The sequence below is a fragment of the Rhinolophus sinicus genome, chromosome 3 (genome assembly GCF_057876585.1).
Source record: "Rhinolophus sinicus isolate RSI-liver-muscle chromosome 3, RSI-T2T, whole genome shotgun sequence".
NCBI classification, from domain to species: Eukaryota; Metazoa; Chordata; class Mammalia; order Chiroptera; family Rhinolophidae; genus Rhinolophus; species Rhinolophus sinicus.
In genome coordinates this window covers 119,081,763-119,101,137 of record NC_142503.1, presented here as the reverse complement: position 1 = coordinate 119,101,137, position 19,375 = coordinate 119,081,763, and the positions used below count along the sequence as shown (strand labels likewise).

General features: G+C 41.9%; 1 long non-coding RNA gene across 1 annotated transcript; it reads right to left on the bottom strand.

Annotated features, from left to right (window-relative positions):
- Positions 1–945: 945 nt before the first annotated feature.
- LOC141570375 (uncharacterized) lies at positions 946–16,066 on the bottom strand. Its single transcript, XR_012494379.2, has 3 exons — positions 15,888–16,066; positions 7,319–7,417; positions 946–1,582 (listed from the first exon to the last, which is right to left on the bottom strand). It is a non-coding gene; the product is annotated as an uncharacterized LOC141570375 (long non-coding RNA).
- Between the last annotated feature and the right edge of the window lie 3,309 nt (positions 16,067–19,375).

Below are 19,375 nucleotides of genomic sequence, written 5' to 3'. Positions count from 1 at the left end.
TGTACACTGAAGGATAACCTGAGTCCCACCATTGGTCACAAACCCCGTGTATTGTTCACCTAGACCTTCCCACCTGCCATCTGAAAAGAAGCCAAAACACGTACAGTCTTTTTTATAATTATGTGAGTCAAGCAAGTGGAGCACATTAGGTTATTATATGAACACTTCCTTTTCTAAAGTAAAATTCAGGAAACATTAATTTGACAAAGGATATCTGAGCCACTTCTGAATAGGAAAACCATACATTTAGGTGCTAAAATATTGACTTTGTGGGTTAATGAGGAGAACAAGCAGATTATTTGTAACGGGTGCTCCCTTAGAGGTATGGGCATTTTACTTGTGGCAGACCAGTAGTTACCCACCCAGTATTGATTCTCTCCTTCCTTACTGGCAGAGCTCCCATATTGCTGGCAGTGACAGCATTCCCAGCTTTGGTTTTTTCTTTTTTGTTTTGTTTTGTTTTTATGACTTATGTGAAATGTAAGTAAAGGACATTGAGTCTTTCCAGAAAGCCCGCTTTAAAGGGATGGCTCAGCTCCTGGGCCTCTTCTGTCCATCTTCTATATCTTCCAGAAGCTGATCAAATGGCTAGAGCTCCAGCAACCAGACTACAAACATGGGGTGAGGATCCGTCCGAGGGACTGTGGAATAGTGAGCTTCAAAGAGCTTGGGTCCCTAAAACCTCGTGGCACCACCACACCAGCTCTACACTGCCCACCTCTGGATGGCTTATGAGAGGAAAATAAAGCCCTGTCTTACACCAATTTTCAATCTGCCAAATACAGTTCCTGACTGATACAAACTCATGGCATGGACTTGGCAAAGTAAGTTTTTTAGCCCCTCTCTGCCTCAGTTTCTTCCTCTTTAAAATTGGGTAAAAGTACTAACCACCTTTAAAAAACACATAATACAGTGGTTTTTAAATTCTGTTTATTGAAACCCTAGAAAATTTTTGAAGATAGTTCAAAGACGTGAAGGAGTGAACACATGGCTATCTGAAGTCCACCAATATTCAATCAGAATGGTTACTCTTCTATTTGATTTTTATATTGAGCTTCCAAGTAAGATTTCATTTGAAGGGAAAAGACAATTTAAAGGCTAAAATAATTTGAAAATACTGGCACAGAAAAAGTTTAGTCCTTCATATGTGAAGATCTTGGGGCATACCACTGCTCCTGAGATTATTTTTTTCCAACATTGTCAGTGGATCTAGTGACGCCAGTTGGATCCTTCTTGAGAACAATACCCCGCACTTGTAGACCAACTGAAGGAACTAGTCTGGGGCCACTGAACAGTGCAAAGCAGCCTGATCCATTCAGTAATAAAATTAGTCACCTCCGCTGCCATCACGCTGTGCTCAAAACCCCCTGAAGAATAACTAATGAGCCTGAGAGCTGTGTGCAGCTGCTCTCTGAAGTGTTACATAGAGAGGAGGAGTCTGGGGAACCATGTTCTTTAGGAAGGTATCTTCATTCAGTGGCTCTTGTCACCTCCCACAGACCTGGACTTTCTGACCCATCAGACTCCGTGTACTTGCTTACCCAAGGGGTCAGTAACCTTCCACACGACAAAAAGTTCCCACCTGAAATTGAGAGAGAGAGAGAGAGAGAGAGAGAGAGAGAGAGAGAGTGAGTCCTGGGCCTCTCACACAACACACAACTTTGACTTCTAATCAAGGTATCCCTTAGCAGAACATCTCACCTGGGCCCTGGGGAAAGAGCTAAACCCCAAAGATCTTGGGACCTTGGAAATCAGCCTTTGTCTGGCTGAACCTTTCACCCATCCACAAGAATAGCTTCAGACCCCCAAAAATTATATACCCAGGGCCCTTTGATTATAAAAGGCTCCCCTGTGCACTCTGCCACCTCAGATAAGAAACAGCTGAGGGGCGACCGACTGGCACAGCCGGGTAACACGCAGTGCTCATAATACCAACATGGGCTGCGTACCTCACAACTAGTCTGAGAACAACGGCTCAAACCGCAGTCGGGAGGGAAGAGGGGAAAAAATAAAAATAAAAAACAAAATAGAAAAGAAAAGAAACAGCTGGGGGATGAGGACTGGTGCCCACAGATTTCAGAGCCCCTGGAACAGATCCTGACTCCAAATTCTCTTTCCCAACCAACTGGGCTTTCAACTTGACTTGCCAATCAAGCTGCAGCAGCTTGTTCTGCTCAACTCCTTGGCTCTGTGTCTCTGAGCATGATCGCTGCCTGTCTGTTTCTCTCACTTTGTCAGGGTCATGTGCCTTTGCTGAGCCCCAGATCCCTCATGAGCCCTTGTCTTTAACCCTTGCTCACTCTTGCACCCCAAATCCAACCTATATATGTGCCCTTTCTGACCATTCCCAGATGCCAAAATATAGTCAGGCTCTGTCTGCCTACCTTTCTCACTGTTTTCAAACATCTCAACACAAACACAGTTCATTCAAATAGCTCGTTAAAATAGAATATATTCTGTTTGCATTGCAGTTACCTCTTTTTTTTTCCACTCTTCTCTCCTACCCCAACTGGACCTCTGCAAATATATCCATCTGAGTAGGTTTTTGAATAATGATGGGAGAAATAAAAGAAGAAAGATGATATTAAAAATTAAGAGGAAGAATTTAGAGAGCAATTATGTAGAGTAGATGGAAGGTCCTAATTCATATTAGCCTCAGTGAGGCAGATGGGAGTGCTAAATATTGTCTCTTAGCCCTCAGCATCTATTTTCACCTCTTTCTATGGATCACAGGAGCTTGAAGACTAAAGACCATATTTTTCTGGCTCCTTTTCTGCTAGGGGTTTAGATGTATTTGATTGTCTGGCATTAAAATGTACTCATGTGCTATCCAGCAGGCAGAGGGGAGCGGAGGTCATTCTTTCTGGGTCAGTGGTGACTGATGAGCATGCTCCCACAAACACTACCTTTTGCAGTGGCCAAGATTCCATGTCACACTGTCTGATGACCAGTCTCATGGGTATTGGGCCACTGTCATGCTGGGAGCAGTTTCCTGACTCCTGGGTAATAATAATAATGGAGAGAAGATGGAAGAGAGAAAGAAGTCTTATTGATTCTCTCCCAGCCAAGGGCACATGAATCAAGCCATGTGCCCTTGGCTGGAAGAGGTCTAGCTTCTTATTCCCTTATCCCCTGCCCCCCCCACCACCACCCCAATAAATAGGGTCAAATAACTGAGACACTATTCCTTATAAATGAACTTTAAAATGTGATAGTACTGGAAGGACTGCTGTTCACAGGATGCAAAGCTCATTCAATATTTAAAAATCAATCCATGTAACCCACCAAATTAATAAACTAAAGAGAAAAACTCACATGATTATATCAATTGATGTGGAAAAAGCATTTGATAAAATTCAACAATTCATGATTTTTTAAAAAATAAACCTCCAATGATAAAATATAAAATAAAATAAAATAAATAAAAATAAAACACCTCTCAGAAAAGTATGAATAGCAGGAAACTTCCTCAATTTGATAAAGAACATCTACAAAAGCCTACAGTTAACATTATGTTTAATTGTAAAAGACTGAATGCTTTTTCCCTAAGATCAGGTACAAGGTAAAGACGTCTGCAAGAATGTCTGCTCTTACAACTGTCATTAAACTGTGATCTAGCTAGCTCAATAAGGCAAGAAAAGGAAGTAAAGGCCATACAGATAAGAAAGTAAGAACTAAAACTGCTCCTAATTTGCAGATCCCATTATGGCTTGCCCAGAAATCCCAAGGAATCTTTTAAAAAAACAAAAACATTTCTTGAACCTATAAGTAAGTTCAGCAAGTTTGCAGATATAAGATCAATATACAAAAATCAATTGTAACAATAGAAAAATTAATTGTATTTCTATATTCTAACAGGGAAACAAATTAAAAATAGAATATTATTTATAATCAGTCAAAAATACAGCAATGGAATGACTGTTGTTCACAGGTCTCTCGGCGCCAGGGAGCCCCACTCTGAGATAAGACACGTCTCCACCCTGATTCTAGTAAAGAGGTCAGGAAACCTTGAGTAAGGTTGGAGGTATTAATTTTGGGCAGTTAATTACATTCTTTCAGCATCCATCTCCCTGAAGTTTTCATTGGGCAAATCCTTTAGGAGGACATCCCCATTAGCTATTCATTTTTCTTTCGCACTGTCTCGAAAATGAAGTGACTGTTGGCTGTGTCACACAACTCGTTGAAATTCACCCCTGGGTGAAGTGATCCTCAAATAATTACCAAATGTAGTTCAGGTAACTGAATTAGTGAATTACACTGGCTCCTTTGAGATGAAAGACTCTTTTGGAATGTGAAATACTTTGGCTCTTTGTTATTAATAACCTGAACAATGAAAGAACCCAGAGTAGTATTCAATATGCTCCAGGAATGGGAAGACTAAAATTAAAGAATGCAATTGATTTTCATTTTCCGTACTTTTCATTTTCTATCCTTTTCATTTCAATAGTCAGGACTGAATATGACAAGTCATCAAATCCCCTCTGATGTTAATAAAGCATCAACTATAGAGCTCTGGGGAGAGAAAAATTCAGCCAAAGTGTGGCAAATAGGTGGTTCTCCTCTTTTCTATGATTTATTAATATTTCCTCTCACCTGCCCTGTTACAACATTCAACAGGTGAAAATCTCCTACCTTGACCTGCTTCACCTTCTTCTGCCTTAGTCTAATTTTCCAAAATTAAGTGTCTCAACCACTTCTCCAGCCTTCAAACAGACAATTGCACCCATCAGTTGTGCCCACCAGAGAAACGTAGAATGCCCTCAGCTTAGTGCTCTGCCCTGAGTGTGGAGAAGACAGAAGCATGGAGGCGAATCCCTGGCAGACAGTTTGACCTTGGGGCAGGGAGAATGAGAAGTGGTGGGTGGGGGGCTAAGGGCTGGTAAATCGAGCCCCCAGCTTTTCTGAGGTTGGTGGAGAGCTGAAGATGGTGGAGATGCTAGGCCCTACACATGCTGGATATGGTCGTGTTGCATTTATTGAGTCAGATTTACAGTTCCTCACCTTCAGTTTTTATTTTTAAAGCATTGGGGGTTTTATATTTCTCTTTCAAAATATTTTGAAGTGTAATGTATTTATTTTGGAGTTGGAATAGGTAATCCCTTCATAAGTCAAAGACATACAATTATATACAGTGAAGAGGTCTCCCTCCTACCCACATGATCCAACCACCCAGTTCCCCTTCCAGAAGCATCAGTGACACTGACTTCCTCCTTTTCTGTGCAGAAATATACAAGTGAATTTGTATAAGGCATCCCCTTACCATCTTTTATTTATACAAATGGTAACTCACTATTCTGTTCTGTACCTTGCTTTTTGTCACTTAATATATATTAGAAATTATTCCACACCAGGACACAAAGAGCTCCACCATCTTTTTTTGGAATGGGTAGTAATCCATTATATTAACATAGCATCATTTTTCTAACCACTTTCCCATTGATGATCATTTCTATTATTTCCAGTTTTCTGATACTACAAACAATGCCGCAATGATTAATCTTGTTCAATAAGTGAATTCCACATATAGGAGTACGTCTGTAGTTTAGTAGAACTGCTACTAATTAAGTTACTACAATAATTCCTATAAATAGAATTGATGAATCAAAGATTATGTATATTTGTAATTTTGATAGATACTGCCAAATTGCCAATCCATATCACCTGACACAATATCGTTTACCCATTTTTTCTATTGCATTTTTGGTCTTTTTCTTTCTTGTTATTTATTTATTTTTTTAATAGAGGTAACATTGATTTATAACATTATATAAATTTCAGACATACATTATAATTCGATGTCTGTATACACTACAGTGTGCTCATCATCAAGTCTACTTTCCATCTGTCACCATACATTTGACACCCTTTACGCATTTCACCCTTCCGCCACCCCCCTTCCCTCTGGTCACCACCAGTCTGTTGTCTGTATCTATGAGTTTGTTCTTCTTCTGTTTACTTATTCATTTGCTTCTTTCTTTCTTTTTTTTACATTCCACAGATGAGTGAAATCATATGATTTTTGTCCTTTCCCATCTGACTTACTTCACTTAGTATACATAATACTCTCAAGGCCATCCATGCTGTTGCAAATGGCAAAACTTCATCCCTTTTTATGGCCAAGTAGTATCCCAGGTCAGTGAACACTTAGGCTGTTTACATACCTTGGTTATTGTAAATAATGCTACAATGAACAGAAAGGTGCATAATTCTTTTTGAATTAGTGTTTTCATATTCTTCGGATAAATACCCAGAAGTGGCATATCAAAATCATACGGTATTTCTGTTCTTTTCTTGATGATTGTATAGCAATAAATTGCAAATATGTTTCCCAATTTGTCCATTGACTTTTGATGCTGTTATGTTTTTTTCTGCATGTAGACATTTTTTAAAACAGGGTTGAATTTTTCAATCCCTTATTTTATGAGTGCTGTTATTTCTGTCATATTTTAAAAGGTTTCCTTCAGTCATAAATTCATAAAACAAGAAAATCTTTCATATTTCTTTTCACATTTTCATGGCTTTACATTTTTATATTTAAAATCTGTGACCCATCTGGAATTTCTTTGATAAGGTGTGAGGTCTGGATCCAACTTTCTTTATTTATTGTTATACTCAGTTACCCTGTTGCACAAACACTATTGATAAAACTTCTATTTTCCCCACTGATTTGAAATGAGACATTTATCATATGCTAAAATCACTATGTGCATTTGGCTTTACTTCTTTGTTTTCTATTCTGTTTTATTTCTTTATTCATGTGCCAGTGGCACCCGTTTTAAAATTTTTTCACTTAACTAAAATTAATTGTACTTCAATTTTTAAAACTTTATTTATGCATCTCCCCAAAGCAACTTTTCCCTTGGGTCAGTGATCCAATAGAAACAAGGCTTCCTGACTTTGTTTACTTTGTTTACTTTCCCTTGGATAGTTAATGACCAGATTTTTCTTAATCTTCCATGAAAAGAAATTTAGCCTCTACCATAGTCAAGTAAATTAAGTAACCTTGGACTTGTAAGGAGATGACCATAGGAATACCATATCTCAATTTTCCAAATTTTAGTGTATAACAGGGTCACAGGAAACATGCTCCTTTTTTTCAAAGGCCATAGCTTTAAGACCCACTTATATTTAATAAATATTTACTATATGGCAAGTTGTTTCAGTTAGAATCCTTTTGGCTCAAGTCAGAGACACGGATTCAAACAGCCTTTCACAATAAGTAAATGCATTAATTATGATAACTATAATCCTCAAGGGGTGGGAGTCAGGTAAGGCAGTTCCAGTAGCCCAACCATGTCATTACACATCCAGGCTCTACCATTTCTCTGGTCTGCCATCCTCAGGCATTGGCTCCATTCTCAGGCTGATGGCAAGATGGCTTTGGTACTTCCAAGTGTCTCTCCAGACATGACAACACCTTGAGAAAGAAGAGACAACATCTCTTTTTGTTCTCTTTCTTTGGAGCAAAGAAACATTTCTCAGAAGTCTGCTGAAACTTCCAGTCAAGATGGCAGAGTAGGTAAACACTGTGCTTGCCTCCTCGCATGACCACATCAAAATTACAACTTTATTATAGAACAATCACCCTTGAGAGCCATTTGAATACTAGCTGAACAGAACTCCTATAATTAAGGATATAAAGAAGCCACATCAAGACTGCTCCCACCAGGTGGCCTCAGGGTAGACACAGGCAGTGGCTGACCTTGGCCTGCATGCAAATCCCTCCCAAAGGGCCCCAGAACCAATATACCTGGTGATGGGCTTTAGACCACACCAGAGCACCACTCAATTAGTGCCACAAACAACACACCCAAAGGGTGGACTTGGCAAGCACCAGAACCCCACTAAAGTGAATCTCTCTCCATGAGGTCAGCCCCTGCACAACAGTTTGTCTGTTGAAGTCACACCCAGTCCTCAAAAACAGTCAGGCTGAGGGTAAATCCCACTCACTGCCATGCCAACAGTAATGAAGATTCAACTACAAGAGGAGAGAGCACACACAATCCACACAAGGGACAAACCTGGAGTACCCAGTTCAGGTGAACAGGAAGACTGTGTCACTGGGACCCAGTAGACACTACAAAAGGCCACTCTGCCCAAACTGGGAGATGTAGCAGATCTACCTAATACATAGAAACAAACACAGGGAGGCAGCCAAAATAAGGAGACAAAGAAATACATCCTAAATGAAAAAATAGGACAAAACTCCAGAAAAAGAACTAAACAAAATGAAGGTGAACAACATACAAGATGCAAAATACTCGTGATAAGGTTGCTCAATGAACTTATGGGAAGAATAGATGACCTCACTGAGAACATCAACAAATAGATAGGAAACATAAAAAAAAGAGACAGAAACCATAAAAAAAAAAAAGTGTCAGAAATAAAAAATACAATAATTGAAATGAAGAATACATTACAGGGAATCAACAGCAGATTAGATGAAACAGATCAAATCAGCAATTTGGAAAATAAGGTAGTAGAAAACATCCAATTGGAACAGAAAAAAAGAAAAAAGAATCCCCCCAAAAAAATGAGGATAGTTTAAGGGACCTCTGGGGCGACATCAAACATAACAACTTTCACATCATAGGGGTACCAGAAGAAGAGAGACAGAAAGAGATTGAAAATCTATTTTAAAATTTAATAACTGGAAACTTCCCTAACTTGGTGAAGGTAATAGACATACAAGCCCAGGAAGTGCAGAGAATCCCAAGCAAGATGAACCCAAGGAAGCCCACACCAACACACATATTAATGAAAATGCCAAAGGTTAAAGACAAAGAGATAATCTTAAAAGCAGCAAGAGAAAAACAGTTGGTTACATACAAGGGAGCTCCTATGAGATTGACAGCTGATTTCTCACCAGTAACTATGCAGGCTAGAAGGGAATGGCATAAAATATTCAAAGTGATAAAAAGCAAGGACCTACAGCCAAGATTACCCAGTCGGGCTATCATTTAGAATCAAAGGAGAAATAAAGAACTTCCCAGACAAGAAAAAACTGAAGGAATTCATCACCACCAAACCAGTATTACAAGAAATGTTAAAGGGACTTCTTTAAGAAGAAGAAGAAAAAAATAAAAAATATGAATAAGAATATATTGCAAAGAAAAAATATTCTCACTAACAAAGGCAAACAAAATAAAAGCAGTGGATCAACCAACACTAAAGCTAGTACAAAGGCTAAAAGGCAAAAGTAGGAAGATCATGTGTAATTACAACAGTAAATTAAGGGATACACACAAATACAGGCACACACAAGAAGTAACAAATAATGACAAAAACATAAACATGGAGGAGCTGAGTAAAAATGGTAGTAATTTTAGAATGTGTTCAAACATAAGCAACCATTAACTGAAAACAGACTGCTATAAATATAGCTTGGAATATATAAAGCATATTGTAACCACAAATCAAAAATCTACAAGAGAGATACAAGAATTAAAGAGAAAGGAATCCAAACACAACACCACAGAATGCCATCAACAGACAAGAGAAGAAAGCTAGAGAATAAGAAACAGAAAAGAAATACAAAAACAATCAGACAATAATAAAATGGCAACAACTAAACACCTATCAATAATTACTTTAAATGTAAATGGATTAAATGCTCCAATCAAAAGACAAATGGATAAAGAAGAGATGGTCCATATATACAAATAAATTACTCATCCATAAAAAAAAAAAAAATGGAATCTTACCATTTGTGACAACATGGATAGACCAAAAGGATATTATGCTAAATGAAATGTCAGACAGAGAGAAACAAATACCATATGATTTCACTTATATGTGGAATCTAAAAAAATAAATGAACAAACAAAACAGAAACTCATAGATACAGAGAAAAAAATGATGGTTGACAGATGGGAGAGGGTTTGGAGGTCCGGGTGAAAACGGTGAGGGATTAAGAAATACAAATTGGCAGTTACAAAATAGTCTTGGGGATATAAAGTACAGTTTAGGGAATATAGTCAGTATGATTGTAATAACTATGTACAGTATCAGGTGGGTACTAGGCTTATCAGGTGGATCACTTCATAAGTTATATAAATGTCTAACTACTATTCTGAACACTTGAAACAAATATAATACTGAAAGTCAACTGTAATTTTTTTTTTTTAATTTTAAAAACAGTTTCCATGTCTCATTGGCCAGAATTGGGTGGCATGCCCATTCCTGAATCAATCACTGACAACAAGAATGTGATTACCTTTAGACCAATCAGACCCACCCCTGGGCTGGGGAAGGGTAAGTTTCCTCTAAGGCACATGGCTGCTTGGAAGAGGGTGGATACCTGTACAAAACCTGGGTTCTAGTAGTAATAAAAGTGGGTAATGGATTCTGATAATGAGTCTGTCCCATTTCCTTCTCTCTTTCTCTCTCTCGGCTAGATTCCTTTGCTAGACATCGAACAGTGTCCCTCTTCACACACACATAGTGTTTAGTGATGTATTAACTACAAACTCATTTATTCAATAAACACTTATTGAGCTTATATTATATGCCCAATACTGGGTGAAGAGCTGAGGACTGGAATAAGGAAAGACAGGGATCCCGATCTCAATGATTTAATGGGAGATGCAGAAAATTAAGTAATTCCATAGTACAGTGATAAGCGGTATATATAATTTAAGGATGCTATGGGAGTTCGAAAGAATCAGCAACTTCATGGGGGTATATTTCAGCTGAGCTGTGAAAGATAAGGAGGTAATCAAGGAAGGACATCCAGGCAGGGGAAAGAGCCTATACAAAGGATGGAGAGGACATTGGCATGGCACGCTCAGCGTCCTGTATATCACCTATTGGGTAAATGTGGTGGTAGGGCACTGTTTTACCCAGGGAATGAAGGCACCTGGGTCTAGTTAGCAACTTCAGTTTGCACAACTTAAGAGACAACATCAGTGGATACCATCCGTAAGAAGTTCTGACACGACTGAAGCATTGAAATACAAACAACAGATTATAATTAACATGTTGAGGTCACACACCACATCTCAGAGGCCCCAAAATCGTTCTATCACTTCCCAATCAACCTTCTTGCAAAAGATATCCAATCTTCGAAACTCCATTCGATCCTCAACCCCAACCCACTGATATTAACAAAATGGTGGTTGCTCCTGCGAAGGTTACTACTGGCCTTTAAATTGTATGACACAAAATAGAATAAAACCAACAACAGCAAAAAAAAGACTCTCCCACATTCTACTTTCCAGCTATATTGAACCATTTATAATTCATTAATTACACTGATTAATATATTTAAAGACCCCAGGCACTGAAAGTATGATTTATTTCTATTTCAATATGGAATTTAAATTAAAAACAATCATAAATTACAATTTTTTCCACAAGGACTTCATTTTTGTAAAATATCAAATTCTTTCCCAAAAAAAGTCTCTCTCCTCTCTCTTTCCTATTTCCCTAACCCCTGCTTTGTTGCTTGTTTAAGCACATGCATTGTCCTCCAATTGAGTAACATAGCAATAAACACATTCATATCTTGTTTCTAATGCGTTGAATGGTGTTCCCCAAAAGATACATCTACCCAAAACCTCAGAATGTGATCTTATGTAGAATACAGGCCTTTGGAGATGTAATTAAGGGAAATATTTCTAGATGAGATCACCCTGGATTAGGGTAGGCCCTAAGTCCAGTGATGAGTATCCTTACAAGAGACAGATGCAAAGAATTACAGACACATGGGGAAACCACATGACGACGAAGGCAGAGATCAGAGCAACACATCTACAAGCCAAGGCACACCAAGAATTTTTGACAGCTACAAGAAGGTAGAAAAGAAACACAGAACGGATTCTCCCACAGAGCCTCCAGAAGGAATAAATGCTGCTGACACCTTGATTTCAGAATTCTGGCTTCCAGCGTTGTGAGAGAATACATTTCTGCTATTTTAAGCCACTCAGTTTGTGATAATGTGTTACGGCAGCCCTAGGAAACTAATATATTGTCCTATGACATTTCGAATCAAAATTGGAGAACTTCTGATTTCAAGAAAAAGAAACTCACTCTGGTTAGTTCAGGAAGAGAGAGATTTATTTTAAAGAAATGCAGTCTCACAGAACACAAACGTAAGGAATTAAGCCTCCGGCTTTTGGAGCTGGAAACTAGGGCTGGGAAAGGAAGTGGCCCTCTATCTCTAAGAGTCACCTAAATTCTCTCGGTGAGTGGCTCGTTCCCCTCTCTCATCCTCTCTCCTGGCTGACTTCCTCTGTTTCAGATACTGTCTGGGTATGCATGGCTCATCAAGCTGGCTTCAGCTCCTAGTTTCCATAAACTTGACGCTCACTTTCCACATCTAACTGACTTTGTCTTTCAGCATCCCAATTACAGATTTTCAAGTGAAAAAATTGGTTGGCTGAGCTTAGTTACCCAAGGACTGGACCCTTGGCCAGTCATCGGATGCCATCTTTGACAGTACATGAGAGGTAGAGTCCCGTGGTGTGGAGCCCTGCCCCTCCCACAGGCTATGGGCCAGATTTTCCCTGCAGAGGCTGCAGGTGTGCAGGCAAAGCTTGGCCTCTGATGTGAGCTGGTCATTTTTCTGCCTCTCTCACTAGACTGTGAACCCCTCGAGGGCAAGAAATTCAGATCCTGTTGTGTTGTTCATCAGTCTCCTCCACTGAATATAGGTCTCAATGCCTGGGACAATACAGATATTTCAAGATGTTTGCTTAATAAAAGGTAATTAGTTGAACTTTATAGAATTGTATCTATTCAGTTGACCAAGAAAAAGGTAAATGTTTATACGGCTTGCTCTATTCTTTCTTGACAAAGTGGTCATTTTAAAGCTGACTTCCTTCCCTTAGCTCATTCTTAGAAATAGCAAAGAGACTATCTCTATATATTTGATGAAAATGGCACTCAAATCCACATAACCTCATTGTGCTCCAGGATCAGTGTCTCTAAGGTAAACAGTTCCCTGATCTGTACTGTCCATTGGTATCCAAACCGCATAAGCTTTTGGCCTGCACTAAGATCCTGCTTGACAGAGAGCTCCAGCAAAGAAAGAGGTTGTTTGGGTCACATTTTGCCTCTCGTTACTAGTTTCCTTTAAAAAAAAAAAAAAGATTCTTTTTTTCCCTGGAGAAGATATTATTTTGATAGAAACAATCTTATGGAAGTTTCTTTTAGGAGCCTGCTTAGCTTTCTAGAACCTTCCGCTGCTTTAGCTACAGCTGGTTTGTTGAGGCTCTTTCCTAATAGCCTCTCACTCGGGTCTAACCTTCCCCAAGTCAACAAAGCTGTGCCAGGGCTTATTGCAGATCAGAAATAAAAAAGGGCTAGAAGGAGGCATAACCTCTGTCATCACAGAGCTCACAAAGTGTGGGGCCCTGCTGGGCCACAGCTCAGAGAGGGCCCGGGAATAATCAGAGCCTCATCGGTATTAGATTCATGACCCAAAAGGGTCATAGCCCTAGAAATCATACGTCTTGACTTGGTGGGGAAAAGCTGATCATTACCGTGCTAATCAGATGGGCAGACTTAGCTATGGGTAGCAGAGGAGAGGGGCAGGTTAATTCTTAAAACTGTTCTCTTTCTTCCAAGTCAGCCAGCCTCTTGGCTCATGTGAAGACCCCCAAATTACATTAAAGCGACCCCAAAGGAGAGATATTGGAAAGGGAGCATGTAGAGACTACTTTGCACCCCGCAAGGCATGAACCTCATAATTCCTTCTGTGATGAACTGGCAGTGTAGAAACCTAAGTCAAATAGTTTCTGTCCCCAGACTGCAGCTGTTTCTAAATTTAAATGTTAATCACCTCTTCCCTTCCTTGTATGAAAGGCCCTGGGTGCTGTCAAAGGGCTATATAAATGGTAGATCCCCGTGCAAGGGCAAGGCATTATTGCAACTCACATTTGTACACACACACACACACACACACACACACACACACACACACACACATGCATATACTCACTTATTGCCTGCACTTGCCCAGAGATGAATGGCCCAATTGCCCAGCAACCAGTGCCAAAGCCCAGTCCCACGCTGGCTGGCTGGATTTCCAGAGAGCCAAAGCCCCTGCCAGATTAGTTATGTGCTCACTTCCTCCAGCATTTATATCCCCAGTTTACCAAGGAACAGCTAACAAAGACTGGAGTCCCCTGCGCGTGGACAATGATAACTGCCAGGGTCCCCATCAGGTACTCAATAACTGTGAACGAGTAGACCACACGAATGAATGGGGCCACTAAGCAGTTTGACCAGCATCAGAACAAAGTCAAAACATTTTGTTCTGGAGTCTTGGCTCGAGGCAGAGGCAACCCAGATGGAACATGGACCTCTCCTCCCTGGAAAAGTACCCTTCCACCCTCACCCAGCCCTTTCCCAATGAAAGGGCTGGGGAAAGCTCCCTGGGGAAAGCTCTCAGCCAGCCCAGGCTGTGTCCCACCCACTCCAGCTCACTTTCCATTCATTTGTTCACGCATTCAACATTTACAGGCACCTATTGTGTGTCAGTCACCATGCCAGGCCCTGGAGATACAGGGATGCCAGACACAGGCCCTATTGGGGAGAGGGTGGTAGTGTGGCTCTGTTCCTTTCATTCCAGGCACACACCAGACAAGGCAGTCTCTTCAGAGAACCATGGCTTCTCCACTGCTTCTTTCTGAGACCTCCACCCACTCCATGCAGGAGCAGTGGCTCAGAAAATCTCTGTCCTTTCACTTGCATTATAGGATTTTATTTTTAAAGCAGCAGCAGGAGTGGCAGCAGCCTTACCTTCCAAGAAGCCTGTGGCTTAGGCTAATATTTACATGTATTTGCATTTTCTTTGTATACAAGAATTGGGAAAGGGTGGGGAAGGGAGTTTTGCCAAGGAATGAAAATGTGCCCTGGGCCAATCCTCAAAGTGCTATTGCAATTGCCAATTTAAAATCAAGAAGCAACTAGTTTAGCTAAAATTCAGGCAATTTCTATCCCTCCCACCCTGGCTCTTCTTCCCCTGCAAATTCAGAGCTCCTTAGCTGGCCTGCGTATTTGTTTGAGTCAGGGGTGGGGGAGCTATATTTTGTATTAGTCTTCCATGCACTGGAAATTTTTGTTCTCTAATTCTTCAGGTTTTGGTCATTTTCAGAGAGCGCCGTGGGCACCCTCTGGTGGCTAACTGAAAATTTTACCTGCAAAAAATTTCAATTTAACAGAAATGGCTACATTTTGAAGTCAGGCTCTTTGCTTGGATGTTAAAAATTGTAAGTTTATTTGCTGTCCTCTGAACCACCTCTTTCATCACACGATGCGTGAGATTGAGTCTGGAAGAGCAGTTTTGTCCTCTCAGGAGGAATGGTACTTTATAGAAAGCACAGAGCTAAGAAACAGGCCATGATTTGTGGGCTGCAGTTTTTCCAGGTCAGCCTGGGTGAGGAGGATGAGGGCAGCCCTTCCCTGGGCTCTCAGCAGACTCACCCCGAAAGGTAAACCCACTGCACTCCCGGAGCAGGCCATGCTCCCTGAGTGGCTTTCTTCCTAGAATTTCTGCTCCTCCACCAGTCCAAGGGACAGACCTTCCTGAGAACCTTCCTGGTCTCTGGAGAAGGGTGGAGACAGGAAGGAAGGGAGAGAGGAAGAAGTAGAGGCAGGATGGAGAACTATCCACCTGAGGATGGCCCCCCAGACCCTAAAATCAGGGAATCTGAGGAGCATAACTGCTCTGTCAACGCAATAAATACCACCACCTGCTTCTCCTTAGCTCTTTCTCCAAGGATTTCGTTAGTCTCAGGATACTCCCCAAATCAGTTAACATGGCCTTCATTTGGCAAAAAGAGGCCCAAGGAAGTTAAGTATTAATGGGACTTCAAATCAGCCTGTCAGCACGGGCCAAGACGAGTGTTCTCTCCTGCCAGTTGGTGCTGTGGGATACTTACCGGTAGCTGCTGTGGGTCTCAGCCACCTCCTCCCCTGCAGCTGTCTATCGGAGCAAGCCAGACAAATCATGAGGAGGCGTTTTGTAAGGCACAGGGAGGTTAGCAATATCATAAGTGGGTTCCAGAAGCTGGAAAGAGAACCCGGTTGCTCAGATTCCAGACTCCACCGTCTTAGGCCTAAGCCTTATCATTTACCTGGAAACAAAGAGGCATTGTCTAACCAGGAACAGTCTTCCTTTATTGCTACCATTTTTCATTTGCTTTATTTCATAACCAAGCCCGAGGACAGAAGGGAAGCCCAGCTCCTGGTGAGCCATCAGTCACTCCACATTCTCAGTGGCAGCCCCATTCAGCCCAGCTGGATCTGAGAGTGCCACTGGGGTGAGCAATGTCTTTGGTGGGCAGCCCAGAAGCTAAGATGTGACTGGAGCAAAGCAAAAAAAAAAGAGGCCAGTGTGACCACACCTGTGAGAACAGACAGCTCAACTACCCACAGAGCCAACCAACCTGGAGGCAGGGCAGTCCAGGGATCTCCTGTGGAATCTGAACTGAGCACGTAGGTTTCTCTCCCTCTAGTCTATGCTCCCAGCAGGACGCAAATACGATTGCAAGGTTACTGTAAGCCAAACACCCACGCTGGCAGGTAGCAGGCATCAAGCTCATTACAGCCAAGAGAGTGCTTGCTAAGTGCAGCCTCCACCCACTCTAAACCCTTTACATAGATTAACTCATTAGTCTTCGTGACAACCAAATAAAGGAGGTGCTGCCATTACCCCCATAATAGAGGACACCAAGACAGAGAAATTAAATAACTTGTCCCACATCACGCATATCGTCAATGGCGGAATTAGGACTCAACCCTGGCCGTCTGGCTCCGGAGCCTGTCCTCTTAAACCACTTCATCCTGTTTTTTCCCTCAGTGTGTGGTATGAGCTCATTTATCCTTCACAAAACCTGCACATCGTACGCACCAGCATCCCCATTTCACTGATGAGAAAACTGAGTCATAGAGGAGGTAAGTAAGGTTATACAACTAGCAAGAGGCAGAGCCAGACTCTGAATCCAGGTAGCTAACATCCTGCCTGAACCCCAGCTCTAACCATCATGTTCTCCCACCTCCCTTTAAGCCAGGGCAGTTTCCAAAGCTTCCACTCACTAGGTTTTGAAAAATTTCTGCTGGATATTGGTGAGCACCACTCTGGCTTTGCAGCTGGTCCCAAAGCCCAGGGAGTGGCCATCCTGCCCCCCAAGAAGCCCTTCCCTCTACACACACTGCACCAGTGATCTATTCCAGATGCTGGTGGGTTTACTGCCACTGGCCTCTGACTAGCAAAGTAACATGAGTCTTGATTCTGCCCAGGTCACCCAGGGTATGTCTATCTGGGGCTTCTTGCCCCTGGAGGGTACCCCCTCTCCCCTAGCCAAATTACCCCAATTTCCCTGGAAGCATAAATAATTATTTTATGGGACATAAAGGCAGAACCAGTTCCTCCACTGGATATCAGGGCTCCCCTCAGACAGCCACTCAGGAAATTGGGGAGTGGGTAGCTTAGCCACAGCATTGCCCATGAGGGGCCAGCATTCATAGGCTATTACTATACAGCCTACCTGTCTGATTAAGAAATGTCTTAGGCAAATTTTTCTCCTTTCTGGTTTTTTGATCATACCAGGCTATCTTTCAAAACTGACACTGGCCTCTGTCGTTTAAGGGTTTTGTGTTCTGCTGTGGGGGACAGTTGAGTTTTATCATGACACTAACTTCAAATCGCCACGTGCCTGTGCATTTGTCCCTCCAGATCTCCCCTCCACACTTGTCCCAGGGGGCTGACCTACAAGGAGGGCATCAAGTTTCTTGTCCTCCCGCTTTCCTTGGGTTCATCCAGTGGAGGTCACTGACAGTCAATAAGTAGGCAGGAGGAGAGAAAAGCCAGAGTATTTATCCTGCCAGGTTACCATGGCCCTGCCAAGTTATCATGGGTTATTTGTGTCCCTCTACTGGGGCCATAATGTATATATTCCGGTATCCATGGGTAGGTAAGAACCTACCCCCAACACTTAGTAGCTTAAATCAATAACAATCATTTGTCTTATTGACGAACTCATTGACGGACAGGTCTTGGTGGGGCAACTCATCTCTGCCACGTGGCATAAACTGGGGCACTTGACATGGGCTGGAAAATCCACATTCAAAATGGCTACCAAGTTAGTGTTGGTTATCATCTGGGCAAGCATAGTCAGGGCTGTTAGTGGAGGCCTTCTATTCTCCAGGTGTTAGCTGCCTAGTACAAACCACCCACCATATGAGATCTCAGAAGCCCTGAGGTATCACTCCCATCAGTGGAAGGGGTCTGGAATGGATCTTGGTAGGGGGCTTCTTCTAAAGCAGAGTGAACCTTGGCTCATGTTGGCGTGGCCAGGTTTTCTATGCTACCTACCTGCTGCTGTGCCAAACTGCCCAAAGACTCTCTACCAAGCCGTCCCACCCCACTTACTAGGATGTCTCCAAAACAATGTTGTCAGAGACGCCAGTGGGGTATCTGGCTCGGCTCTTCATCCAGGTTTTTAAGGAGCTGCTTTTTATACCTCCCCTGAGTTCATGTGCTACAGGATTCTATGGAACTCTTTCTATTAGGTTGGTGCCAATGTAATTGCGGTTTTTGCAATTATTTTTAACCTTTTAAACCACAATTACTTTTGCACCAACTTAATACTATGTCTCTGGGTATTATTATCCTGACATTTACTTGTAGTTGCTTCTCTTCTCGTAGCTAATCATGGGGAAACTACATGTTTAGGCAGTCCCCAAGGTTCTCTGAGCCCCATGTTCACTCTGTGTTCTAACGAAAGCCAAGTGCCAGTGAACAGCACCCTGGGGACGTCTGTGCCCTCCAGAAGTCTGTGTTACTAGAGCAGACACCCTACCAGGTCGCCCTTCCCTGCTCCTCCCTGCCTGTGTGCACAGAACGTGTGCCTGCCTCTCAGCTGACGCCCCACGCGTTAGGATGAATATTCCCACTTGAGGATGCTTGTCTGGTCAGGCAACAAACAAGAGCTGAGAGAAACGTGAGTCAGAATTGGATTTACGTGCAGGTTCTGCCACTTACCAGCTATGTGTATTTGGGCAACATACTGAAACAACCTGTTTCTTCATCGACAGGAAAAACATTTTTTTAATGAGATAATAATTTTCACCTTCCCAGAATAAATAACAGCAACCCTAGTCCAGTGCCAGGGACCCAGAGGTGCTCGACAGACGTTAGTTTCCTTTCTGTTCTGACAAATCTGCTAGGGCCAAAGATCCTCCAAGGAAGTCTATACTCAGCCATCTGTTCCAACACTAAAGCAAAGGTACAGCACAGTTGTTGCAATAAAGTGAATTTGCTGAAATAAAGCCCTCTTTCCTGGAGAGAAGGACCACATCCTGGAGGATTTGGGGCAGAGAAGTCAAATCCCACAAAGAGCAAGATGGTAGGGCCCGGGCTGGGCTC